The sequence below is a fragment of the Lolium rigidum genome, chromosome 5 (assembly GCF_022539505.1).
Source record: "Lolium rigidum isolate FL_2022 chromosome 5, APGP_CSIRO_Lrig_0.1, whole genome shotgun sequence".
NCBI classification, from domain to species: domain Eukaryota; kingdom Viridiplantae; phylum Streptophyta; class Magnoliopsida; order Poales; family Poaceae; genus Lolium; species Lolium rigidum.
The window spans coordinates 243,752,804-243,772,721 of NC_061512.1; the positions used below are offsets into that span (position 1 = coordinate 243,752,804).

The 19,918-nt window shown below is 42.9% G+C and overlaps 1 pseudogene; it reads left to right on the forward strand.

Annotated features, from left to right (window-relative positions):
- The first annotated feature begins 3,693 nt into the window (after positions 1–3,693).
- On the forward strand, positions 3,694–9,182 carry LOC124657369 (annotated as a pseudogene).
- Positions 9,183–19,918: the final 10,736 nt, after the last annotated feature.

Sequence of the window (19,918 nt, forward strand, 5' to 3'; positions counted from 1 at the left end):
CCGCCGCAACTCAACTCTCTGACTAACCGGTGTATACCCTGTGCCTTGCACTAACAACTTGTTCCGTTAAGAGAGGCCAGTGGATATGCTATTAGTAAGTTGAGATCAATGAAGCGTGCTTTTTGCCATCCAATACATTTAGGGCTCCTTTAATTCATAGGTATGAAAATTATAGAAATAGAAAAAACATAGGATTGAGATGTCATGGCTAGTTGAATCTTATAGGAAGATGAGTTGTGTTTGATTGTGCCAAAGAAAGGTTTGTTTGATTCATAGGATTGAGCAATTATGTAGGATTTAGATCCTATAGACCTACAATAGAAGCTATTAGATCTATCCACATCTATCACATGCTTAGATCTGAGCCAGAATTAGGGTTTAAAATCTTACAACTACTGAAAGATTATCCATCACCGAGATCAGGCTGAGGAAGAAGATGGCACGCCGAGAACGATCGGCGCTACAAAGCTGAAGAACCTAGTTGGAGAGGAAGCTAATGCCAACTCCATGTATTTCGATGGGTGGGGAAGCTCGAAGAGGGGGGAATTTGGCAGGTGATGACCAAATTTATTCCACCATAATTTCACCGAAACGCGTACTCACGTCATCTTCTTCGCTAGTTATGCAGAAACGCCACGTTGTTGATGTTTAGGGGCGTCTAGACAGCTGATGGAGCTGTTTTCGTTTTCTCTAGATCTGGCCGGGAGCTAGCCAGGTACCAAACACGCGCTCACAGAAGCGGCACGTGTATTGTTGGCCACATGCTTCTTGTTTCTCAAGACGAGGCTGATGGAGAGAGCCTACACGATGCTCCCACCTGGCGAATTTTTTTTTAATAATACATTTTTTTCTTTATTTCTAAAAATAATACTCATTTTCGCTAATTTGCAGAAATAATACACCGTCGGGGAAAAAGAACCCGATTGAAAGAAATCGGGGTAGAGCAACCCGATTAGTCAATCATATGGAGCTGGCCTTTTTCCTGTACACTGATCGGGTTTCCCTAACCCGAAATGCATCTGGCGCCTGCTCCAGCGGGCGACGCAAAGTGACCGGGCCGCCAGATTTGCGTCTCCGCGGACGCTCGGCAGTCGCTGAATCTATCCGTCTTGGGTGCATCCGGGCCCGATCGGCAGTGAGTAGGTAAGCAGAAGATTTTTTCATTACTATTGATTGGCCAAAAGGACCATCTTTACAGAGATGGTTAGTCGATTTAACCTAAAACTACAACGGCCGTACCTACTCGCCGTCGCGCGGCCTACACAGGCCTCGGTTACTCGCAGCGCCCTAATACTGGCCGTCGGAAGGGCCGACGCCGTCGTCGAAGCGGGAACGCTTCTTGCACTCCGCGCGCCGTGCACGCCGGCGAACGGACATCTCGTCCTGCCGCCTGCGGCGTTCGAGGACCTCGGCCAGGGAGCTGTCCCACAGGGCCGCCGCCTGGGCCGCCGCCACCTTGGCAGCCGCCGCCTGGGCCTCCTCCTTCTCCGCCGCCGCCTGGACCGCCGCCGCGTCCTCGTTCGCCTGGGCCGCTGCCTGGATCGCCGCCGCGTCCTCGTTCGCCTGGGCCGCCGCCTGGATCGCCGCCATGTCGGCGATGAAGCGTGCCCTGTCCCTAGCCGCCGCCACCGCTTCATCCCTGGCGGCGATGGCGGCCTCCAGCTCGCGGTTCTCCTGCTCGACCCGCGCGGGAGAAGGGCCCCTACGCTGGAGCGAGTCCAGGTCGGAGCACATTAACCCCCGAGCCATGGGAGAAGGCGGCAGAGCAGAGAGTGTTAGTCGACTCCTTCGACGAGGCGCGACTCATGCACAGGAACTAGACGTCGTGCGCCCACCGGTGGGACGTGCACCTGCCTGGCGGCGGCTGGCGGCTCAGCCACCTCTGGTGCCTGTGCCGCCCGTGCCTCCACGGGAGCCAGATAGGAGCGCCGAGATCCGGCGCAGGCAGCGGTACCATCGAATCCAACACCTGGCGTGCCTGGCGCAAGACCGAGAAGGATCCGAGGAGGCAGGCAGGCTTACACGGCGACAGAGGCTTCCCTTTTGACCATCCACCGCCGCCTCGTCATCGAACACGGCAGCCACCGGCGCCTCCACAGGACGACGACAACGAGTACAACGACGAGCTGACCTACCATAACGAGGAGGCCAAGGAAGACAGCGACGACTACGTCGCCTGCATTTTTCAGGAATGATAGTTGGCCATGGCGGAGGGCCAGGAGTTCAAGTACCTGGCGACGATGACGGACGATGAGATCGAGAGGCTCGGCATCCCGTCTCGAAGGTGGACCAACCGGTGCAGCCGCCGCTGCCCAGGTACGCCACCGGCATCATGCCACCGGGCCTCACAGAGGAAGAGGCCCTACGATGGGCGCTCAAGGACTCAGCCCCGCAACCGGTGCAACCGCCGCCTCCACCTCCACCACCGGCGTGGGCCGCTCAACCTCCACCACCGCCGGCTTGCCAACTGGTCGTGGCCGGTACCGGAGCCAGGCGAGTAGGCGCATGCGTTATTAGGTTTTATATTTTATTTTCTTTTCTTTTAATATGTAAATTATGTTTTTATGTTGAAAAAATGTAAAATCAAAAAAATGCGTCGTGCCGCTGGAGCCACCCGACGCAAACGAACGCACGGTCGATTTCGATCATTTAAGCCGACATAAACAAACGCGCGCGAATATTTTAGACGTTTAAAATGCGTCACCCCGTTAAAGATGCACTACTAGTTGCTGCCTTTGGTGACGTGAGTAGTTCCTGCTGGCCTGAGTAGTTGTTGCTGCTCTCTTGACAGCAACAGGGAAGTAGCTAGCCCAGCTGAGGCTAAGATAGATTCACTGCAACACGATAGCCTTTCTTGCTTCGGGTTACTAGTTCCCAATAAGTTCCTTTCGGGTTAGACAATCCCGATTACTACAAAACAAAAAAGCAGCAAACTCCAGGTAGCCCACAGAATCGGGCTATGCTATCCCGATAGAGATTAATCGGGTTGCTCTACCCCGATTTCGTCCAATCGGGTTTCGTTTCCCCGACGGTGTATTATTTATGTAAATAATCGAAAACTAGTATTATTTCTGAAAATAAAAAAATGTATTATTAAATAAAATTGCGCTCCCACCTGCTCCCTTTCAAAGAGTAAAGCATCCTCATTTTTTGTGTTTTTGTTTGATAAAAAATATTTCAAGTATATAAATATTTATTTGTATAACATTAACATTATTTAAAAATATTTTTAATATAAATTCAATAATACTAATTACATATAATATAATTAAAATTTTATTGCACAAGTTTTATGGTCAAAGTTTGCAGGGCCGCAGTACTGGCTAGCAGTAGTAGCTGCTTGCGTGATGTCCAGCAGCAACTGCACTCCATCACGCCTGCCGTGAGCCATCACTTCACAAGTTAAGAGCTGCGTGCACGCAAGCCTGACCAGGAAAGCATCATTATGTCACACGCTCTTCATGGCGTACACGATCAACAGCGTGGACGGACTCGCGAACACGATCGGACGGCCCAGGGCTCCCAATAGTAGCTGAGAAGAGCCCCTGAGCTAGCAAGATGGATCTATATATTTAGGTAGATTCAGCGGCATTTCTTCCGCTCACGGCTCACATAAACCCTAAACCCACCAGCAACAGCCAAGTTCGAGGCGAAGCCCCCAGTACTGTCGAGCATCGCCGGTCGCCGGCGACCATGGACGGCTCGGGCTTTGAAATGAGGCTCGGCATGGAGAGCGCTCTCCGGCGCGCGCTTCCGTACGGCGGGCTTCCCGGCAACGATTCGCCGCAGATGGCCTTCTTCAACGCGGCCACCGATGGCGACCTCCGCCGCCTCAGGGGTGAGCAGTCATCTCTCAAGGGTCTCGCCTTGCCCGGCGTTGTCTCGCATTTGCTAGGGTTTTATCGGGAATGGGGTCCGCGCATGCGTGCCCTTGTTACCTATGTATGAAATGTAGCGGCGTAGTGCCATATATATTGTGCCTTACATGTTGCTTTTTGGTGGTGGTGTCGAAGAGCTGGCGAGCGGCAAGGACGCGGAGGAGATGGAGTGGCTTGTCGATGTGTCCATCCAGGAACTGGGGCCATTTCAGGCCGCCGCGCGACTGGGAAGAGTGGATGTGTGTCGGTACATGGTCGAGGAGCTTGGCTTTGACATCAATGCTGCCGGAAGTGCAAGCCAAATTGGTAAGTGTGTGTGCTTATGATTGATCCGATTTCTGTTCGCATGAGCTCAGTTTTGTAATGTTGCCACTTGCACAATCTCTCCATTTGTGTACACCCCATTAAATTCATCTCGCTTCCGTAAACATTCAAGTAGTACTAGTGCAGCATGTCATCCGACTTCTGCAGTTCTGTTTCTTGACTCTGGATTGTAGACTTGTGGCCATCTCACTAGTCACTTGCCTTGCTTTCTCACTATAGAAGTTCACATTTCAGTCTGTAGATTGTTAGAGCTTTAATATAAATTCATCCTTCGGTTGAGAGATATGTTGGTGACCGCACAAGTTTACTTGCTTCTAATTTTGTTGGTAGGTGTAACTGCTTTGGCTGCTGCTGCCATCGATGGCAAAATGGCTGTTGTGAGGTACCTTCTCGACCATGGGGCTGACCCAAATAAGAAAGACTTTCAAGGTTCCGTTCCTCTTCACTACGCTGCAATATATGGTATCCTCTCTGTTGATACTTAGCTTTATTTTACATTTATTTGTTTGTTGCAATGCAATGTGAAGATGAAAGGTTCACTGCTCTTCTTTTTAGGGAAAAAATGGTTGAAGTTATGTCACCTGACCATTTCTGCGTCCATTTAAATGTTGAATTCTTGTACATTGATGTTGCTACAAGTTCATAAGAGAAAAATATGTATTGATTTAACTGTCTTGACTCTTGGCTAGTCCGTGCTGGTCTTGGTGATGTCCAAACCTGTTAAGCGGAATCTTACTACTATATAAGTGTCTTATTAACCTGGCTGAGATGGCATTCAGTTGTGGTCATTAGCTCTGGTAATTTATTATATTCCACTTTTGTGACAACAGAGCAATTCACGCACACATGTTTGGATCTTGAGATCATCCAGGGGATGGTGGCACTTCTACATTACTTAATGTCTCCAACTGTGTCTTGTTATACAAAATGGCAGCAATCACGTTCTTGTTCTTTGAGTTCTATATAGCATTTCTACGTGTCCTAAACATGACAACAACCCCGTTTTAGTAACATTTTATTGGGTTTCTTTGTGCATTTTATCTAGGTCAAACCGAAGCAACAAGGCTGTTGATATCTAGAGGAGCTAATGTTGAGATAGCTAATTGTGATGGGACACCAATACATACTGCTGCTGCCCATGGGAATCCCGATGTCATCAAAGTCTTGTTGGAGCACCATGCAGATGTAATAACTAAAGTCCACTTACAAAGTTTTTTTTCCTTTCAGTGTGATCTTCAGGTTTGTTTTAGGGCCATGCAGATGTCTGTACCAGATACATACAGACGCCAAATGCTCATACCACTTTAGGAACCCCCTATCTTTGTGATGAGTGTTGTCTAATGCCATAACGGCGAACTGAAAAAAACGCCTTTGCACCTGAAACTTGACCATCTTTACAAAATGCACTGCGAATTGTCATTCTATAATAATTCCCTACTAACTAATGAAAACAAGGAGATTCATCACTATGGAAATAATTTATGTGTCTGTATGTCATAATTTTTGCCCCAGAATTTAGTACCTGGCGTATTTGTAGTATAGTAAGATAATTTCTTCCACTAAAGCTGATCTTTCCTTGTAGGCAAATAAAGTTTCAGAAGTTTCAGGCACACCATTGACTGCAGCTCTAAATGCTGTTCATATAGCTTCACCTGAATCTATTTTACTGTGTGTGAAGCTGCTTGTGGAGGTTTGTTTACGTTTTACTACTGTTTACTTTGACTTCATGTAATTTTTTTGAAGGGTAATCCTGTTTAGAATTTTTTATACTTTTGTTTATGTGATTAATCTATTTGCATGAAAAGTTGATGACTGCGGTGTCTCCAACTTCTAATTCGTATGATTTGTATCCACAGGCAGGCGCAGATGTAAATTCTGCCAATCCTGACACTCCCTTGGTGTTAGCAACCACCCATGGATTAACTGAATGTATTGAGTACTTGCTAAAGGCGGGTGCTGAACACAATATCCCAACTAGCCATGTGAGTTTTTTTGGGGGTTTGCATTCTTCCACCTTCCATTTTATAGTGCTTGGAGTTTCTTAAATCAATTTATCTAGGGGATTGACCGCACGTTAGGAACAATGTAGCATGAACCTCATCATCCTATTTCTGTTCTAAACGTAGACCTCTGCGTTTGCCATCCAGTAATCATGTGAATATCCAGTTCTACAATCCAGTACCATGGGGCACTTTTTCAGCTTCCCATGCCTTTTGCTTTTAATAAACCATGATAAAATGAACGATAATCCTCTAATATTATATTCTGATAGCTTAGGGCAAGGCTTGCACATTTATGCCTAATGGCCTGGTTGTTCCTCGTGGCCTCTTGACTTTTGGGATTTTGATCTAAGTTCAGGAAATTGTATTATGCTTATACTCCCACTGTTCCTAGAGTAAGGCGTATTTTTCTTCCTGCTTCAGTACAACCCCCTCCCCCCAAACTCAATCTTTGACCAACGGTTGCTCAATGAATACAAGCTATATGACATGGAATTTTTGTCACTGGATTTGTCTTTAAAGTACCTTTTTATGATTGCGACGTTGTATCAAATCAATTCAGAACTACCACAGTGCAATGAATTTGACAATTGCTGTCATTACAAAAATGTGAATAGCACTAGTGAAAAGAATGCCGGCGGGCTTTTCCTGAGTAAACTGCAAAAAGCCCAGCACAATTGAAGAAAAGTACTCCCTCCAATTCATATTAATTGACTCTAATACAGATGTATCTAGACATATTTTAGTACTAGATAGATCCATACTAGTGGGAAGTAATATGAATCAGAGGGAGTAGAATAAAATCACAACAAATCACATGAAAATTGTAGGTGTTCACCCGCTTGTTTGTCCCAATTTTGGCGGTTTTCTACAATTCACCCGCGTTTCCTTTATTGTTCTAGTAAGAGGAAAGAAGTAAATGTTTGGTTTAGGTGTTTTGTGGTCTGCAAGGAATTTTTTTTTGGGAAATATATATTATTTTTGGGGTGAGAGTTGGTATATTAGATACCCAGAGGCAACTGAGTGAACCTGAAGAAGGAATATCATGAGTGCAATCTAAATGCCAATGAAATCAAGCAAGGTGGTGGCTTTGCTTAAAATTTCCATCTTGACAAAAAAATTCGGTTTTGTATGTACCACCCAAATATGTTGCTACTTGAGTGACTTGTAATTACGATTCTTGACCTTCGCCATAGATAGTACGCCTCTCATGGATGCTGATCTTATTAACAAAATCTCCTTAGTCTTTTGCACGCTAGGATCAGTTGTACTACTCGGAGCTAGAATTCCTGGTATACCTGTTACTTGTGTAACTACTTGTGAACTATGGCACGATACTCTTTGCTTCCTTAGTTTGTTGTTTGGTTCGTATAAATGTGGCTTTGGCAGCGCCTAGCTGCTTATATGAAGTTTTTTTTATACTAAGCTAAATCCTTGGTTTGCTCCATATATTTTCATATATTGTAATTTTTTTAATAAAAGGGAATGTTGATATTTATTTATCTCGACTTTGTATGAATTACTTAAGATGAATAAAAAAGTGCGTAACTTATTTATTTATTTCTTTCTTTTGACTTAGTTCTTTGTTTGATCTTTTATTTTTATATGAAATTGTCTGATCAAACTACTTTAACCTTTCTTGACCTGTAAACTTTTATATCTCTGTAAAAATTGGTAATTTTGTGTCTATATTTTACTTGATTTAATTTTCCCCATGATTTAGCATGAGCACAGTTATAACAAAGACCAGCTGAAATTATGGGGTAATGAAGCTTTTCAGAGGATGGACTATTGTGGGGCAGCAATGCTCTACACCAAGGTTAGTATTATTGTGAGGAATGATCTATTAGTAATGCTACTCTAAATCTCTAATGCTTTATCGACACTAGCAGTAATGTGAGAAGTAATGGTGTTGTGAGGCATGTTCAATCATACCAATACTACCCGTTTTATGGGTTGAGGTAGTACTTTATCAAATAGTAAAGACGTGGGATTTTATCATCTAGCTGGTTCGACAATACTGCTACAGGGTTCCAGCCAAGTTCGACATTTTTTTTTTGACTTGTGCTGTTTGGAAACCTTCGTAAGCCATCAAGTTCTGTTAAATTGAAAATTTAAATCAGCTTCAGCAGACCCTCTTGGAATGAGGCCAAACCCTGGTCGCAGGTTTCAGTGTATAACTATCATAAAAGAGTCAGTGCATCACCAGACCTGTATGTATCGTGTTGTCTTGCTTGTCATGAATATGTTGGCAACCCTTTACTATAGATATATCCAATTTTACTTGTTTTTCATATAAAGTTTGTTTGATAGTATATGGATCTAACTATTTTTAATTCTCTGTTATGATGCAGGCAATTGAGCTGGACCCTAATGATGAAAAACTGTATTCGAACAGGAGCTTGTGCTATATGGAAATGGGTCAGGCTGGTATGGCTTTGCTTGATGCTAATGCCTGCATTGAAAGGCGCCCTGCATGGGTCAAAGGCTACTACAGGAAAGGAGTTGCTCTCATGTTTCTCAAGGTCAAACAAATAACTTAATATTACACTTTATTTTCACTTTACACTTCTCTAAATGCCACCTCCCATTTGTAATCTGCTTTTCTGTCAATATCAATAGAAGTACAAAGAGGCATGCGATGTTTTCATGGCTGGACTGAAGCTGGACCCCGGAAATCCCCAGATGAAAAAGAAATCACGGTAACATATCTTATATTATTCTGCATTATACTTAAATGGAAAATGCTTGTGCCTATCATTGGTAACTTGTAAAGTTTATTTTTGTACCCAAACAAGAAAGGAGGACAACCTAAATCCATATAAGGGGTAAAGAAGATGGGCAAGATAGTTTTTCGTGCATATTCACACAAATGTACAGACTAGTTCAAACCACGCATTAAACATGGTACTAATTTTGTTACTTTTGCAGGGAAGCCATTGATGCAATGGAAAGGACTGCCCGTTTTAGTGAAGCCTGAAACCATGCAGTTAGAGCAGAAAAATGGCGGCCCCTGGAGATCTGACTGCCCGTTTTGGATGCCACAGTTGTGGCATACTGCAACTGTTGGGAGTAAAATCCTCAATTCGTAGCCTTATTATGACTGGTCTGTCAATGGCACAGTTTAGCCGGATATTATTTCTCTGGTAGTCGGGTTTGTCGATGACATTAATTAAGCCATTGCAGTGGCATACTGCAAGTTAGGGGTAAAATTCTCAATGTGTAGCCTTTATGACTTGTTTGCTAAGTAATGGGCAGAGTTTTAGACGGATATTACTCTGGTGGTCGGGTTTGCCAATGGCATTTGTCAATCTTTACATCCTCAGGCAAGATACATCGATTTGGATCTTGTATTTATGGATGATATAGGTGAGATGTAGCTCCGCTCGCATCTTCTCTTCAATACTGTTCTTCTCTTCTTCAAGTGTTTCTTCGTGCTTCTTGATATTATATTTAACCTATTGTAAAAAGAGTGTAGGATTGTCCATTCATTTACTCCATGTGATAGGCAAATTCTAAGCATGTTTTTAATTCTTTCTCAAGCTGTTGGTACATGTTTATTGTCATTTTGCCTAAATCATTGGATACTACTTTTGTTATGTAGGATTTTAACCGGGGGATATTCACTTTTTTATAAAGGCTTCTTTAAGATCATTCCAAAAATTTATGCTAGCAGTAGGTAATGATAATATCCATTTTTAGTCTCTGTAAAAAATATCCATTTTTAGTTTTTCCTCTAAATGAAAATGGAAATAATTTAAGTTTTACAATGTTATTTTTCACATTTTAATTTTTTTGCATATCACAGATTTCACAAAAGTCAGGCAAGTGCATGGAAGCATATTCACTAGCACTACCCCAATTGTTATTTAGCTATAAGATTTAATAGGCCAGGACTTACTTCAAAGTTTTCAACAGTTATTTCAGGTGTTGTGATAGTCTTAGTAATAAATTAATCGTTAGGAGTATTTGTGTAGTCGCAAAGTTCTGTACCTCTTTCTCCCATATTTTCTAGCAGAAGGTTGATACTAATTTTTGTGTTTTTGTGTTTTAAAAAGAAACTAAAAATAGTAAATACAAGGCAAAGAAAATTACTTTGCAAAATCTAAAGGAGAAATAAAAAATTCACAACGGTGCAACCTCCCCAAGCTTGGGTGTTTGCACGAAGTTGGGTGATGATGTCCTTAATGCAACGGCGCTAGAAAAATTCCTTGCAGTTGTTGTGGGAGTTCAACCATAATGCAACCACTATGAGATACTCTAGCAGTTCCCAACAACGGCGCAACAAAACTGTCTAGCAGTTGCCGTGGGAATTGTTGTACTCCTAGCTTAACGATGATGCAGTTGTGAGACGATCTTCCAACTTCCCGGCAATAGTGTCAAAAAACTGTCTTGAAGACGCTCACAGATGTCGTCAATTAGTTGGGACTCCAGATGTCGTCAATTAGTTAGAACTCCAAGTGAAGAGTGTCGTAGGAAGCATGTTTTTCCCTAAAAAGATGTCTCGAGGGTTTATATCGAACTCTCGAGGATTTGGCTTAGAGTTATCTTCTCTTTCTCCTCTTCGATCCAGCAAACTTGCAAAGCAAAGTTTTGCCTTGGGTGTCCGTAACTCCACCGTGTGATTGTCAAGCACAAAATTTCATATTAGTAATAGAGAATAAAAGGATAAAATAAAGCAAAGTAGACTAAATAAACTAAGTAAACTAGATGAAAGCAAATGAAGGCTAGTGGTATTTGGTTGTTGTGTGTTTTAAGTAAAGATAGTACTTTTTGGTATTTTCAGGTTAAATAATTGCAACAAATATAAAGTGATAAAAGTGTTGGAAATACGTTTCTTATGATTAAAATTGGAATGGGGGTTCATGGGTTCACTTGTCTTCTCTCTTTTCAACTTGTAGTGGACACTAACAATTCATCAATGCCATAATATTGGTGGAACTTTAATATGTGTTTGATAAACATTCATATGAGAATCACATCCTAACATAGAGATGACATAACATGTCTCTCTCATACTCAACAAGGAAGGGAAAACTCCAAGCAATCTTAAATTAAAAAAGTAAAGCATAGCCTTAAGTATTTTGACATGATGTTTGAATATCAAATATGCTACCTTGACCAAACAAGATTATCATAATTGTCACATGATAACATAGCAGATACATTCACTTTATCCCTAGCGAGGCAGCAAAGAAAAAGTTAAAACCATAATAGATCATGAATTTATTGTCACTATTTAATCACTATAATCATGCTACTCCATCTAATACACACGTGTCCTCACACATGTTCTTCCATACAAATTGGATCAGAACAAGTACTTAAGAAAGTGTACATGATATGCATCTATTAATACATAATAGATTCCAATATCATATATCAATATCATAGAATAAAGATCCACCACATAGATATTACATATATGACCGTAATCATGTTGGGAAGCTCATATGGCAATAAGACCTATGAAGAACAAGAGAAAAATAGATTAATATACTGCCACAAACCCATAGCCCGGAGGTGAAATACTCCCCCTTCATCGTGGTGATGATGTCGAAGACGTTGGAGAAGGTGGAGATCCCTCCGACGGCGGCTCTATCGGAGTTTCTGTAACATCCCAAATTTTAAAACAAAGAGAAAATGAATTTTCCTATTTCCAAAAATGAGAACCAACAAAAACTTTTATTGAATAAGGTGCTATGCATAGTGCTCATGCTTGAGCCTTGTGTTATTGCCATGATGATTGCTTGAGTGCTTATCAATTTGGCTAAAACCCTAAACCATGATGGTTTAGATCAAATAGAACCAAAAGAAGAACAAATAAAAAGAAAATAAAATAAAAGGGTGAGGCATATGTGGGCTTATGGCCATTTCTCCAATAATGGCCTATGCCCTATTTACTTTTCCCAAATGGTAAAACCCTCCATCAACCTAACCATCATCAAATGAACCCAAAACAATGATCATTGGATCAAGAAAAGAGAAAGAAAAAGAAATAGAAAAATACAAATAATCATACACATGTGCTTATGGCCATTTTTGCCAAATCTTAACCTAGGCCAATTTGACTTGTGCCAATGGTTGGGTAATGCTTCTAAACACTTAAGAACACCTTTTGAATCAAAGAAACTCAAATCAAATCAAAATAGAATTCAAAATGAGCTCACATGAGATAATGGTCAAAACTGCAATTTATATCATGACATCTACTTTGAGCCTCTGTACTAAGAGATTTTTAAACCAAACAATCCCAACTCTTTGCACCTCATCCAAGACCTCATCAAGGTGAACAACTTTGGTCAAGACCACCCCTGCAAATTCTTTCTAGATTTCAAATTACCATCAAGCAAAGTAGCAACATTCAAACAGATTCAAGATTATGCCACATTTGGATTTTTGCAAACCAATTTCATTTTGCACCCCACCACCACCATTGTGTGCCAAATAATAGTTAAATCAACTCCACAAAAAATATTTGCAAAATTCAAAAACTTTCTTCACGCGGCCATTTGATCGAGCACTTGGTGGGCACAAACCTGCCAACTCCATACATGCCTTTATCCAGCAGATTTTTGCCTCATCCATCAACCATAGGTCAGCATTGACTTCCTGGTTAACTTCTTGGACACTGCCAGGCCTTGTACCCCCCTGTACTTTGATGATTTTGACAAAACCAAGATCATGCCGTGGGCATGCCACTCCTTCATGCCATCACCCTCTCCTCTCCCATCCAACCCACATCACCATGTCCTGGACCTCACTCAGACTCTCCTCGTCACGCTCGTGCAAACCAACGGCCAGTAGACGCACCGCAACGACCAGCACGCACGCGCCCACTGACGTCCCGAGCGTACCAGATGCCAGCGTGTGCACGCCCGGAGCGCGCCAGGGCACGCATGCTCCTCGTCACGCTCGTCCTCCATCTGCTCTCTCCTCGCGCCAGTAGCTTCGTCGTTGACCCTGCTACCTCCCAGACACGCCCATTGGACCGCTCGACGACTGTAGCCGACGCCACCGTCGATGACCTCCGCCGGTACCCGTGACAGACATGACGACCGCCTACTTGCGTCACTCCCTCGTTTTCACCGCCGTCAAGTGCGTCATGCTCGCCATGATGTCGCCAACCCGCCTGCGTCATCGCTAGCCCCTCTGCGCCCCTGTAGTCGTGACGCCATGAGCGACTTGCCGCACCGAGCCGCGGACCCCTTCGCCGCTATAAAAGGAGGACCCCTGCGCCTCAGTTCTCCACACCAGCTTGCTCCTCTCCCTTCACTTGCTCTCCTCGAACCCTCTCCCATCCACATTGTCCACCGTAGCGAGCCAATTTGACGCCGGAGCCCGCGGAACCGCCGCAGACGAAGCCATCGATTTGCGCCACCTCAAACGACGCCGCCAGTACCAGGAGCCTCCTCATCCTCCGCAACATCGCCTCGCGTCAACGCCGACGTTCGCCGACCGCCGGTGAGCTCGCCAACCCCCGACCCTCGCCGCCAGTGAGCCCGCATCTCGTCGGAGACGACGATGGCCGTGGACCGTTGGATCAGCTTCTAATCCTACTTCCCAGATAGAAACTTACCGCTTCGGGTTTAAGTATCGCTGACAGGTGGAGCCCACCTTGTCAGGCAGCCCACGCGTGCGAGCCACGCTACTGGGCTGGCTTTCTCTTTTTTCTTCTCTTCGGCCCGTTAAGCTGTTCCCGCCAAGCCCATCCATTCAAATTTGGTTTAATTCATTTAATTCAAATCCAATACTGATGCCTTATTCAAAATTTAATAGAATCAAATCTACTAAGCCAAATTTGATGAATTTTATATATTTGGAAAGCTTAGGAAATTATCTAAATAACTACATAGGTCTCAACCCTAGATGCATGGTAGAACTTGTGTAGTAAAAATAACAAGGCAGGGCCTTTTCAAACTTCAAACATTTATTAAAAATCAACGATAAATGATTTTGAGTTGATTCCAACTCTCATAAATCACATTTCATATTGTCTAATTGATTATGTAAAAATATAACATGGTTGCTTCATATGATCATGAGCTAGATTCAAATAATGGCTATGTAGTCATTTCTAGCTCATTTAAATCATTTCAATTTTTGAATTTCAAATCTATGAGCTGTAGCATCTCATTTAAATCATCTTCCGAAGTAATGTGAAGTAAGGTGATGACCTTAGTTGCAGGGTCTCATCATTGCTTACTTGAGGATATTAAATCAAAGTAGGATTTAAATTGCATGAGGTATAATACCTCATTTAAATCATTTTCCCAAATGATAATTATGAAGTGTTGACCTTGGTCAACATGTGTTCATACCTTATTATTTGAGGAGATTAAATCTTAACAAGATTCAATGAGAGGAAATTATTTCTCAAAGAACATAAATAGTAACCCTAATAATTATTTCAATGAGAGGAAATTATTTTTCTTAAAAAGAAAACAAAGTCAACCAACATGTGAATAATGTTGTGATAGCTTGTGTGAACCATTTGCGTGCTTAGTCTAGCCTTAAGATTTGTTTGGTGATTGTATACCTCGTATTCGTTTATAGACGCTAGTACCGAGGAGTACCAGGAGGAGGAGGTCTACTTTGAAGAAGAAGAAGAGAACTTTGACCACTGTACCACTCAAGGCAAGCTATACTCTTGCAAGTTACCCAAATGCAAAGCTCTACTAGAGCAAGGCACCATTACATATTACTTTGTGTTTAATGATTCCAACCCAAGTTTTTACCTTACAAGTTTTTGACTTTGGTTTATCAAAGTTTATTTTTGATTCATGATTCACTTTGGTCTAAATAAAGATTAGTACAAGAGCATCACACTTAGCCTAGAAAGCTATAAGCTAGTTAGCACCCCTCATGATTAGTGGCTAGTGCTAAAAACTAAAATTGACTACTCTAGATGGGAAACATGTGAATCAAATGACTTTGAAAACCTTGGAATGATGAGTCATTCTATTGAAAGATTTTGAAGGTGAATATGACTTGTGAATGACATGGTGAACTTTACAAAAACTGATGGTTGGGTTCGGATGCGATACCATTCCAATTTTACAAGTACCCCCACAATACCTGATTATGGGTAGGGCTTAACTGGAAGTTTATGTATTTTAGTATGGGTTCCCTCTAAACAAGCGTCATAGGGGTTATGTCGAGGCTGCCTCCGTTGAATGTGAAATTACGTGAAATGAGGTGAATGTCCGGACCAAGCCCTGTGTAGTTCCCAGGCTGACGGTTTGTCTTCACTGGGAGGCCAAGCTCATGGGGAGAGGTGCCTATACTAGTGTATGTTAGTGAAAGGTTATGGTTGATGATCCGCATACTGAGTATGATTATTCAGGGTTATCCCTGACGAATGTAATCAAAAGTTGTGGCACAAGTGTACAACCTCTACAGAGTGTAAACCTATTCGAATAGCCGTGTCCACGGTTATGGACGGTTGGAAAGGCCATACTGTTCCGTCATCAGACCATTTTCAAAATGTGACATATGACCGGTGACTTGTGACTTGAACTTGAAAGGTGAATTTGAATTGATCACAACAGAGTTGTGGGAATGACACTAATGTTCCCACTTGAGTAAGTTAGGCAAATGAAGAGTCTTTTATTACTAAAGTGCTTATGAAATAAAACTGGCTTTATGCAAATAAACCTAGAGCTTAGAACCCCCTTACCATAGTTGATAGTACTTACATTATTAGTTTGCGAGTACTTTAAAGTACTCATGGCTTTGTCCCTGGCTATTCAAATGGACAGACTATGAAGAGGAGAACCAGTACCCTGAAGATGGACAACATGACGTCTACAATAACTAGGACTACTCCTGACGTCAACAGTTGCCTGTGAAACAGATGGACCGCAACCGCTACTTCGCTTCCGTTATGTGTTTTGTAATTGGATCTCTAGATCCACTATGTTGTAAGACTGGATCATGTGATCCCTTGATGTAAGACAATTATGGTTTGTAATGAATGATGTTCTGTGATATCAATCTATTATGTCTCGCAAAAACAATATTCCTGGGATTGCGATGTATGGCATAATAGGCATCTGGACTTAAAAATCCGGGTGTTGACAAGTTGGTATCAGAGCCAGGGTTTGACCTTAGGAGACCCTAGTTAGAATGGACGTCTGCAAAATTTAGTTTCAAAACAAATGAAGTGAATATTTATGAAAACTTATTCTCACTCTTACCCTTGAGATCTTTTCAAAAAGAGAAATCCATGCTCTACTTTTCTTTGTAATTCTACCTAAAATTTGGCACACTTGATCACTTCTCTAACTTACTCATCCTAACTGCTCACAGATGGAGTACCACTATGAGTCCTATCAGCTTGGCCACGGAGGAAACCTAATGTTCGAGAAGGATTTGAAGCAACTAGTTGAATATCTAGGACGCCCTATCCCGAGTTCTTCGGAATACCACTCAATAATCCATCGGGAAGACAACCTCAGTGGGAAGTTACTGCAGATCTGAGAGGAAAGCTTGGAGCCCCAATTCGGGAAACCATATGGTTTTCTGTAAGGGGAAACACTTGGAAGGAAGGAATATCCAAAGCCATGCAAGAAGCAATTGCCTGTCTGTGTGGACAAAATGTGAACAAGATCAAGAGCACTCGCTTTGTGTACTACCCAAGACATGACCCCATGGGAAGGCCAATAACCATTCCACCGCACCCGGAGATGAACCACTATGTTACATACCTGGACTTCATGCTATACAAGACCCGTAAGGAGTTGGACAACGCCCGCACCTTTCGTCAAGCACATTACCCGTGAAGACGAAGAAACCACCATTCTGGATGAAGAGTAGTATCACTAAATCACTTGAGTAGGTGTGAGTTTGTATCTGTCCCCTTGTATCGTAGAACGAATGAATGGTTCTTAAAACCAACGGTGTGTTAGCTTTGTAATGTATGATGTTTGGTATGAATGAAAAAGTGTTGTTGGTTTTTACCCCCTCAACACTACTCAAGTTTTCAAGTTTTGAACTTTTTGAACTTTAAACCAAACAAACCATAGAAATTTCCCTCTTATCTTATCATCTACCTCAATGTTCAGATGGCCCCACCAACCCGCAGCACCAACCAAGATGCAATGATGCAGATGCTCCAAATGATGATGGCAGATAGAGAAGCCGAAAGAGCTGAAAGACAAGCCAATATTGCCGCACTGCAGCAGATAGCCCAAAACAATCAAGGCCATGGAAACCATGATCACCCTGGATCCAAACTGAAAAATTTCCAGAACACTAATCCCCCAATGTTTAGCAAGACAGAAGAGCCCCTAGATGCTGATGACTGGCTCCAAACCATGGAGAACAACTTAGAAGTTGCGGGAGTAGAAGCCGCGGAGAAAGTACTATTCGCCACCCACTACCTGTCAGGACCTGCGAGAGCCTGGTGGACAAGTGTCCGTGCAATGAATGCGGGACAAATGATGACCTGGGAAGACTTCAAGCTCAAATTCAGAAAATACCATGTACCCCAGGGACTGATTAAGAAGATGAGAGATGAGTTCCGCGAACTCAAGCAAGGAAGGATGTCGGTGGTGGAATACCGCGACAGATTCCTCATTCTGTCAAGGTACGCTCCCCGATGAGACCGACACCAACGAGAAGAGGAAAGAAAGATTTCTTAATGGACTGCATGATGAGATGCAAACTGTGTTAGAGAACATTTCGTTCGCTGACCTGGAAGCCCTGGTGGACTCAGCCATACAGATGGAAGGGAAGCTGCATCAAGCCAACAAGAACCGCAAACGCCGTATGATGAACCAGAATGGACCCAACAGTGCACAGAAGTACCGCAACAATTCAACTGGAGGATTTGCCCCAAGAAACAACAAGCCACCTGCTCAGACTTACCGTCCAAACTACACCAACAACAATGGAGGCCACCCGGAAGCCCGGAGGCAACCACAACAACAACAACAGCAACAACAACAACAACAGCAACAACAACAACAGCAACCACAACAACCACCCCAATGGTAGCAACAACAATCCCAATACTGCCCCAAGGACTGGAAGCAACGCTGTTCCCGTCACCCCAAAGAACAAGTCAACCATAACTTGTTATGAATGTGGAATTGTGGGTCACTACTCCAATGAGTGCCCCAAAAGGTTAGCAAAAACTGCCCCCAATACCGCTACACCAGCCCAGCAACAGCGCCGCTTCGCAGCTAGAAGGAACCCGAACAACCGCAACGGCCGTCTCTACCACCTGAGTGCCTCAGAAGCCCAGGAAGAACCCAATGCCATGCCAAGTATGTCTCCTGTTAACCCATCTGCCCAATCTTTCTTAGGAACCTAACTTTTCTTAAAATCTCGGGACGAGATTTATTTAAGGGGGAAGGGTTTGTAACATCCCAAATTTTAAAACAAAGAGAAAATGAATTTTCCTATTTCCAAAAATGAGAACCAACAAAAACTTTTATTGAATAAGGTGCTATGCATATTGATCATGCTTGAGCCTTGTGTTATTGCCATGATGATTGCTTGAGTGCTTATCAATTTGGCTAAAACCCTAAACCATGATGGTTTAGATCAAATAGAACCAAAAGAAGAACAAATAAAAAGAAAATAAAATAAAAGGGTGAGGCATATGTGGGCTTATGGCCATTTCTCCAATAATGGATTATGCCCTATTTACTTTACCCAAATGGTAAAACCCTCCATCAACCTAACCATCATCAAATGAACCCAAAACAATGATCATTGGATCAAAAAAATAGAAAGAAAAAGAAATAGAAAAATACAAATAATCACACACATGTGCTTATGGCCATTTTTGCCAAATCTTAACCTAGGACAATTTGACTTGTGACAATGGTTGGGTAATTCTTATAAACACTTAAGAACACCTTTTGAATCAAAGAAACTCAAATCAAATCAAAATAGAATTCAAAATGAGCTCACATGAGATAATGGTCAAAACTGCAATTTATATCATGACACCTACTTTGAGCCTCTGTACTAAGATATTTTTAAACCAAACAATCCTAACTCTTTGCACCTCATCCAAGACCTCATCAAGGTGAACAACTTTGGTCAAGACCACCCCTGCAAATTCTTTCTAGATTTCAAATTACCATCAAGCAAAGTAGCAACATCCAAACAGATTCAAGATTATGCCACATTTGGATTTTTGCAAACCAACTTCATTTTGCACCCCACCACCACCATTGTGTGCCAAATAATACTTAAATCAAATCCACCAAAAATCTTTGCAAAATTCAAAAACTTTCTTCATGCGGCCATTTGATCGAGCACTTGGTGGGCACAAACCTGCCAACTCCATACATGCCTTTATCCAGCAGATTTTTGCCTCATCCATCAACCATAGGTCCGCATTGACTTCCTGGTTAACTCCTTGGACACTGCCAGGCCTTGTACCCCCCTGTACTTTGATGATTTTGACAAAACCAAGATCATGCCGTGGGCATGCCACTCCTTCATGCCATCACCCTCTCCTCTCCCATCCAACCCAGCTCACCATGTCCTGGACCTCACTCAGACTCTCCTCGTCACGCTCGTGCAAACCAACGGCCAGTAGACGCACCGCAACGACCAGCACGCACACGCCCAGTGACATCCCGAGCGTACCAGATGCCAGCGTGTGCATGCCCGGAGCGCGCCAGAGCACGCATGCTCCTCGTCACGCTCGTCCTCCATATGCTCTCTCCTCGCGCCAGTAGCTTCGCCGTTGAC